This window comes from Physella acuta, unplaced genomic scaffold (genome assembly GCF_028476545.2).
Source record: "Physella acuta isolate Inbredline_101_S28 unplaced genomic scaffold, ASM2847654v3 ptg000105l, whole genome shotgun sequence".
Classification (NCBI taxonomy): domain Eukaryota; kingdom Metazoa; phylum Mollusca; class Gastropoda; family Physidae; genus Physella; species Physella acuta.
This window is the reverse complement of record NW_026731625.1, coordinates 342,601-350,419: the sequence shown is the minus strand read 5'-3', so window position 1 is coordinate 350,419 and position 7,819 is coordinate 342,601.

Below are 7,819 nucleotides of genomic sequence, written 5' to 3'. Positions count from 1 at the left end.
GCTACCTCTAGAAGATGCTACCTCTAGAAGATGCTAACTCTAGAAGATGCTACCTCTAGAAGATGCTACCTCTAGAAGATGCTACCTCTAGAAGATGCTACCTCTAGAAGATGCTACCTCTAGAAGATGCTACCTCTAGAAGATGCTACCTCTAGAAGATGCTACCTCTAGAAGATGCTACCTCTAGAAGATGCTACCTATTTAAGGTGCAACCTCTAGAATACGTTTCCAATTGAAGATGCTACCTTTATTTGTCTGAGATGTTTTGTCTGAGATCATTTGTCCATGATATCATTTGTCCTGATATATTTTGTCCTGGTATCATTTGCCCGTGAGATCATTTGTCCTGAGATCATTTGTCCTATCACAATATATATATATATATATATATATATATATATATATATATATATATATATATATATATATATATATATATATATATATATATATATATATATATATATATATATATATATATATATATATATATATATATGTAGAAGGATGGATGGAAAGATGGATGGATGGACGGACGGATGGACGGATGGACGGATGGACGGATGGACGGATGGACGGATGGACATATATTATATATATATATATATATATATATATATATATATATATATATATATATATATATATATATATATATATATATATATATATATGTAGAAGGATGGATGGAAAGATGAATGGATGGACGGACGGACGGACGGATAGACGGATGGATGGATGGACGGATGGATGGATGGATGGACGGATGGATGAATGGATGGACGGATGGATGGATGGACGGATGGATGGATGGACGGATGGATGGATGGAAGGATGGATGGATGGATGGATTGATAGATACATATATAGATACATAGATAGATACATAGATAGATACATAGATAGATACATATATAGATACATAGATATATAGATAGATAGATACTTAGATACATAGATACATAGTTTGATACATATATAGATAAATATCTAGGTGTATTGCCGTGACGTTTGTATTGTATAAAACTGAACGTGATCTACTGATACGACGAGTGTCTAATTACAAGTGTACCAATAAGATTTTATCAGATTCAAATAATTAAAATTGAAATTGAAAATGTTTTAATTGTCTGCCGTTACCGTGAAATTTCGGAGACGTCGTGTCTCTGATTGCAAAAATAATTAGATATGGGTTAATTAGATTTTCAAGAGAAATTGGACCAGGTAGGGTTAACATCGGGTGTGACACCAGTAAAAACACGAGGAGTAAATCGTGCATCATTACATGAGCTACATCTTGACATGTGTTACATCTTGACATGTGCTACATCTTTACATCTTGACATGTGCTAAATCTTGACCTGTGCTACATGTTGACATGTGCTACATCTTTACATGTGCTACATCTTTACATCTTTACACGTGCTACATCTTTACATGTGCTACATCTTTACATCTTTACACGTGCTACATCTTTACATGTGCTACATCTTTACATGTGCTACATCTTAACATGTGCTACATCTTTACATGTGCTACATCTTTACATGTGCTACATCTTTACATGTGCTACATCTTGACATGTGCTACATCGTGACATGTGCTACATCTTTACATGTGCTACATCTTTACATGTGCTACATCTTTACATGTGTTACATCTTTACATCTTTACATGTGCTACATTTGACATGTGCTATATCTAGCCATGTGCTACATCTTTACATGTGCTACATCTTTAAATGTGCTACATCTTTACATGTGCTACATCTTTACATGTGCTACATCTTTACATGTGCTTCATCTTGACATGTGCTACATCTTTACATGTGCTACATCTTTACATGTGCTACATCTTTACATGTGCTACATCTTTACATGTGCTACATCGTGACATGTGCTACATCTTTAAATGTGCTACATCTTTACATGTGCTACATCTTTACATGTGCTACATCGTGACATGTGCTACATCTTTACATGTGCTACATCTTGACATGTGCTACATCTTTACATGTGTTACATCTTTACATGTGCTACATTTGACATGTGCTATATCTAGCCATGTGCTACATCTTTACATGTGCTACATCTTTAAATGTGCTACATCTTTACATGTGCTACATCTTTACATGTGCTACATCTTTACATGTGCTACATCTTTAAATGTGCTACATCTTTACATGTGCTACATCTTTACATGTGCTACATCTTTACATGTGCTACATCTTTACATGTGCTACATCGTGACATGTGCTACATCTTTAAATGTGCTACATCGTGACATGTGCTATATCTTTACATGTGCTACATCTTTACATGTGCTACATCTTTACATGTGCTACATCGTGACATGTGCTACATCTTTACATGTGCTACATCTTGACATGTGCTACATCTTTACATGTGCTACATCGTGACATGTGCTACATCTTGACATGTGCTACATCTTTACATCTTTAAATGTGCTACATCTTGACATGTGCTACATCTTTACATGTGCTACATCTTGACATATGCTACATCTTGAAATGTGCTACATCTTTACATGGGCTAAATCTTTACATGTGCTACATCTTGACATGTGCTACATCTTGACACGTGCTACATCTTTACATGTGCTACATCTTGACATGTGCTACATCTTTACATCTTTAAATGGGCTACATCTTGACATGTGCTACATCTTTACATGTGCTACATCTTGACATGTGCTACATCTTGAAATGTGCTACATCTTTACATGGGCTAAATCTTTACATGTGCTACATCTTGACATGTGCTACATGTTTACATGTGCTACATCTTTACATGTGCTACATCTTGACATGTGCTACATCTTGACATGTGCTACATCTTTACATGTGCTACATCTTTACATGTGCTACATCTTGACATGTGCTACATCTTTACATGTGCTTAATCTTTACATGTGCTTCATCTTGACATGTGCTAAATCTTGACATGTGCTAAATCTTGACATGTGCTACATCTTGACATGTGCTACATCTTGACATGTGCTACATCTTGACATGTGCTACATCTTTACATGTGCTACATCTTTACATGTGCTTCATCTTGACATGTGCTACATCTTTACATGTGCTACATCTTTACATGTGCTACATCTTGACATGTGCTACATCTTGACATGTGCAAAATCTTGACATGTGCTACATCTTGAGCTGTGCTACATCTTGACATGTGCTACATCTTGACATGTGCTAAATCTTGACATGTGCTACATCTTTACATGTGCTACATCTTTACATGTGCTACATCTTGACATGTGCTACATCTTAACATGTGCTACATCTTTACATGTGCTACATCTTTACATGTGCTACATCTTTACATGTGCTACATCTTTACATGTGCTACATCTTGACATGTGCTACATCTTGACATGTGCTACATCTTTACATGGTCTACATCTTTACATGTGCTACATCTTTACATGTGCTTTATTGCTGCTACAGCTTTAGTACAACTTTGATACACTTTTAGGCATACAGTTTCTGATGTATAGTTCTAGATGTATAGTTCTAGATGTATAGTTCTAGATGTATAGTTCTAGATGTACAGTTCTACATGTACAGTTCTAGATGTACAGCTCTAGATGTATAGTTCTAGATGTATAGTTCTAGATGTACAGTTCTAGATGTATAGTTCTAGATGTATATTTCTAGATGTATATTTCTAGATGTATATTTCTAGATGTACAGTTCTAGATGTATAGTTCTAGATGTATATTTCTAGATGTATAGTTCTAGATGTATAGTTCTAGATGTATAGTTCTAGATGTATAGTTCTAGATGTATAGTTCTAGATGTACAGTTCTAGATGTATAGTTCTAGATGTACAGTTCTAGATGTATAGTTCTAGATGTATATTTCTAGATGTATAGTTCTAGATGTATAGTTCTAGATGTACAGTTCTAGATGTATAGTTCTAGATGTATATTTCTAGATGTACAGTTCTAGATGTATAGTTCTAGATGTATAGTTCTAGATGTACAGCTCTAGATGTATAGTTCTAGATGTACAGTTCTAGATGTATAGTTCTAGATGTACAGTTCTAAATGTATAGTTCTAGATGTATAGTTCTAGATGTATAGCTCTAGATGTATAGCTCTAGATGTATAGCTCTAGATGTATAGTTCTAGATGTACAGCTCTAGATGTATAGTTTTAGATGTACAGTTCTAGATGTACAGTTCTAGATGTATAGTTCTAGATGTATAGTTCTAGATGTATAGTTCTAGATGTATAGTTCTAGATGTATAGTTCTAGATGTACAGCTCTAGATGTATAGTTCTAGATGTACAGTTCTAGATGTATAGTTCTAGATGTACAGTTCTAAATGTATAGTTCTAGATGTATAGTTCTAGATGTATAGCTCTAGATGTATAGCTCTAGATGTATAGCTCTAGATGTATAGTTCTAGATGTACAGCTCTAGATGTATAGTTTTAGATGTATGCTCTTGGTTTTTTCCTTTGTTCAAAAGTCGAGAGATTCGAGTTAATTTAGTCTACACTCTGGCTCACACTTTAAATAAATCTCCACACCCACACACTCACACACCCACACACCCAGACCCACTCAGCCTCTCCCCCACACAATGTGGTCTGATGACGCCGCTGTAGTAGGTAAAGCCTAACGAGCTGGTCCAGAGATCATTAGCCGAGAGGGGGACACGTCCCAGTCTTTATGTCAGGAGAGTCAAACAGCTGGTGTCAGTGGTACAGTAGCTATCACGTGGTACAGTAGCTATCACGTGGTACAATAGCCATCACGTGGTACAGTAGCTATCACGTGGTACAGTAGCCATCACGTGGTACAGTAGCTATCACGTGGTACAGTAGCTATCACGTGGTACATCAGCTATCACGTGGTACAGTAGCTATCACGTGGTACAGTAGCTATCACGTGGTACATCAGCTATCACGTGGTACAGTAGCTATCACGTGGTACAGTAGCTATCACGTGGTACAGTAGCTATCACGTGGTACAGTAGCTATCACGTGGTACAGTAGCTATCACGTGGTACAGTAGCTATCACGTGGTACATCAGCCCTCACGTGGTACAGTAGCTATCACGTGGTACAGTAGCTATCACGTGGCACAGTAGCTATCACGTGGTACATCAGCTATCACGTGGTACAGTAGCTATCACTTGGTTCACGTGGTACAGTAGCTATCACGTGGTACAGTAGCTATCACGTGGTACAGTAGCTATCACGTGGTACAGTAGCTATCACGTGGTACAGTAGCTATCACGTGGTACAGTAGCTATCACGTGGTACAGTAGCTATCACGTGGTACAGTAGCTATCACGTGGTACAGTAGCTATCACGTGGTACAGTAGCTATCACGTGGTACAGTAGCTATCACGTGGTACAGTAGCTATCACGTGGTACAGTAGCTATCACGTGGTACAGTAGCTATCACGTGGTACAGTAGCTATCACGTGGTACAGTAGCTATCACGTGGTACAGTAGCTATCACGTGGTACAGTAGCTATCACGTGGTACAGTAGCTATCACGTGGTACAGTAGCTATCACGTGGTACAGTAGCTATCACGTGGTACAGTAGCTATCACGTGGTACATCAGCCCTCACGTGGTACAGTAGCTATCACGTGGTACAGTAGCTATCACGTGGCACAGTAGCTATCACGTGGTACATCAGCTATCACGTGGTACAGTAGCTATCACTTGGTTCACGTGGTACAGTAGCTATCACGTGGTACAGTAGCTATCACGTGGTACAGTAGCTATCACGTGGTACAGTAGCTATCACGTGGTACAGTAGCTATCACGTGGTACAGTAGCTATCACGTGGTACAGTAGCTATCACGTGGTACAGTAGCTATCACGTGGTACAGTAGCTATCACGTGGTACAGTAGCTATCACGTGGTACAGTAGCTATCACGTGGTACAGTAGCTATCACGTGGTACAGTAGCTATCACGTGGTACAGTAGCTATCACGTGGTACAGTAGCTATCACGTGGTACAGTAGCTATCACGTGGTACAGTAGCTATCACGTGGTACAGTAGCTATCACGTGGTACAGTAGCTATCACGTGGTACAGTAGCTATCACGTGGTACAGTAGCTATCACGTGGTACAGTAGCTATCACGTGGTACAGTAGCTATCACGTGGTACAGTAGCTATCACGTGGTACAGTAGCTATCACGTGGTACAGTAGCTATCACGTGGTACAGTAGCTATCACGTGGTACAATAGCTATCACGTGGTACAGTAGCTATCACGTGGGACAACAGATGCGTGAAGGGATATAAAACTGGAGAAAACAATGGTGTGTGAAATTTTTTTAAATGAAATAATTCAAAGTTTGAATCGTGTCTGATTTATAATCCAAGGGAAGTAACTTTACATTTTCACGTGTTATACCAAACAAGTTATTACTTCCCCTTTACTTTCCCATATACGTGTAAAACTCAAAATCAAAATTTAGTGTGTGGGGTGAGGTTAGGTGCACTGAGGTGATATGATGGTGAGGTTGATGGCTGAGTGAGGTAGGGTGAGGTGGGGTGGGGTAGGGTGGGGTGGGGTGATGTGGGGTGAGTGGGGTGATGTGGGGTGATGTGGTGTGGGGTGATGTGGGGTGGGGTGGGGTGGGGTGGGTGGCTGGGTAAGGTGGGGTGGGGTGAGGTGGGGTGAGGTGGGGTGAGGTGGTGAGGTGAGGTTGGTAAATGGAGTGCTGATACTTCCATCAAGGTATGGTCACCTAATTAAACATTTAACTGGACTCAGGCTCTGGACTTAGGCAACTCGGGATATCTATATATATAATTCTCTTCTGGGAGCCGTTAGAAAACAAGCTGCAAGCGCCTCCTTGCAGTTCCCTCTCTTTCTCTCTATCACTATCACTACCACCCCCACCCCACATTGTCTGGTGAGTTGTGGTCACGCTAAATGTTTACAATGCTAAATGTTTACAAATCGTAGAGCCGTAGAGCCGGGTTTCTATTAGGGGCAGATAATTTAGTTCGATTTTAACCTTACAGGAGGTAACTAAGAAATAACTAAGAGGAGGCTGCTTTCACGGGGGGGGGGGGGGGTGTAGGGTCGGGGTTAGGGGAAAGGGGGGGGGGAGGTTAGTGTTTTAAAGCAAATATTTTCAGTGGCAGCATTGGTACTGTCGAATTCACAAATTATGAATTACTGAAAAGTAGAAAATAAAACAACTAAATAGCGGCGTATGGTACGCTGCGGGTCGGCTCGTAGACAATATTTTTAATCTATTTTTATTTACTTAAACTTTTTAAAAAATACAATAGAATCTCGTAGAAAAAAGAATTGCACACCAAGTGAATGCAAAACAAAATGTGTATAATAGTGCGGAATATTATTAGTACTTTATAAATTCACATACGTTTTTCGAGAAATCGGAAATAGCGAAAATTACTTCCAGTCAACGGAAATTACTCAAAATTTGATAATTTGATAGGCAGATAATTAGATCTTTACTTATATGTGAAATTTCATTTATCTATCTGAAATAGTACTCAAGTTATAGGCTTTTGAAAAATTCAAAGTAAAAAAGTTCCACTTATACGGATCAACGATTTTGGTATAATACTTATATATGAAATTTCATCAACCTAGCTGTAACGGTACTTAAGTTATCAAGTTACAGACACACATACACACACGCATATATACACACACATACGGACAAGATTTCCGTTGACTGGAAGTAGTAAATTAGACTATTTCCGATTTCTCAAAAACGCATGTAAATTTATAAAGTACTAATAATAATCCGCACTATTATACATATTTTATTTG